The following is a 2103-nucleotide window of genomic DNA, read 5'->3' as shown; positions in this document are numbered from 1 at the left end:
ATTTTAAATACAATATGTAACCTGTTTAAAATCTTGACACTTAACAACTTATTTAAACGGAAAGCAAATGATGATAAAACAAAAAAAAAAAACCGTTTCAAACGAAATAACTTTCTTCGGGTAACGATGTTTGTACATACCTACCTACACCTTACATACCTACACAAAATTAACATACAACATTGCTGTCTCATACACTCATCAGGAATAATTTGTCTTCGTATAATGCAACTGTTGGTTGAAAACATTTTCAAAAAAAAACGTTATTTTCTATAATATCACAATAATACGACACTAAATTCAATTTCAGTATAATTGTACAAGTCATGGGGTTAGGATGCGTTTTTGGTTTCCTAATAATTTCCAGATAAGAAAACTAATACCGATAAATAATGATTTTTCATATTTTTTGGTTTTCCTGTATAAATAATTAATTAAATATATACCAATTATAAAGTTTTTCATTTGGGGTCGTTAGAAAACATTCGTTGTTGCCGACGTGTAAAAAATCACACACACGTGCAACAGTATACCGATGTATAAATGTGTGCGAGACAGTCTTACGTACGGAAACAGGGCAATTTCGCATTCCGACTCGTTTTCGATTTGCTTGCGTGTACAACAAAAAATATTTACTAAATGATACTTCAATTTTTTTAGAGCAATATGTTTTACTGAAGATTTCGAAAAATCAAACATCATTAGACAATATACATTATGTATTATATCAAGTTGGCTTCAAATGGTTTTGCTTGAAATCGTTATATGTACCAGAATATCGGCGAATCGCCAAATAAAACGGACGTTTAACGTAGAAAAAATCATTGCATAACAAACATATTATTTTACAAGTGTACAATATAGATACGATCCAAAAACCGTGGCGGAGAAGCACTCGTAATAAATAATATTAATAATAAATCGGTTTTTACCGAGTTCTTATTTCGCATATACTACGAAAATAACGTCATCGCCATAGTATCTTTCGTGGCATTAGGTATACACATTATCTATACCTGTAACATAAATGGTATATTATATTTTTTAGGAACGACGAAATAGTGTTGTTGAACTGCGTGCGCGCCGGGTAGGCGATAAATTATTCGGCACATGTGGTTGTAGCGATCGTCGTCGCGATTCAGCTCGTCGTCTTTATTTTTTATGTAATTTTTTTTTTTTTTTTGTTCACTCTCGCCAAATCGCTATAAATCATGGGAAAATAGAGAGAGAACTAGAGAGGTGTTGATGGATCCGTCGCGTACGTATCTATCTCGAACATGATCCCAAAATGAAAAACTACTTCTTTGGTGCGGATGACAGTTCACGCGTTTCGTTCGTGACTAGAAATCGAGGGTAGAGAAAACGACAGAAACCGAAATGTCGAGCCTCTTACACAATCATAACTTTGCGGAAGACCGAAGTACGAGGAAAGTGCCTAGTGTGCAATATTGTTATTCAAATAATAGTGTTGCTGCGTTCCGCGTAGAATTTGTTTTGTACGAATATTTTATTTTACACTTTTTTTTTTTACGTATTCCTCTTAAGCTTTATCACGACAACGGTCCTCTCTGCTTGCGGTTAGATCATTGATACTTTGGTCCCTTCTGAGCCTTATCAAGATTTTTTCGATTTGATGTCAGTGCTTTTTAAAAAACCCCATCTACCAACCCCTACACGTATGAAGCACTCGTCACCGCCCCTGTACGACTCACCAAGATTTCAAACATCATATCGGATGTATTAAATATTCATATACTCAGGACGAATTTTTTTTTCCTCTCTCGTTATGCGTACACATTTCGCGCGTATAATATATTATTCTAATAAGCACCTCTTCGCTGCATTACGTTGATGTTAAGAATTTGCCACACGCGTGCCCGGAACATCGTAGACGAATGGTTTTAAAATTAATTTTTTTGAACCACAGCCAAATCTATTATTTTCGCGGACAATGGAACGATATATTATAATACAATATATACCGTAGATATTAGTCTTGTAGTTTTTCAGGCACTGCGATCTGAGAAGTTGAACATTGTATACGAGGTGCCGCATCGATTTTAATACGTGATGGTTTAAGGTCCGTGAAGTTGGCCGTGCAAA

This window comes from Sipha flava, unplaced genomic scaffold, assembly GCF_003268045.1.
Source record: "Sipha flava isolate LNK unplaced genomic scaffold, YSA_version1 42_pilon_pilon, whole genome shotgun sequence".
Classification (NCBI taxonomy): domain Eukaryota; kingdom Metazoa; phylum Arthropoda; class Insecta; order Hemiptera; family Aphididae; genus Sipha; species Sipha flava.
Note: the sequence above shows the minus strand (reverse complement) of the source record.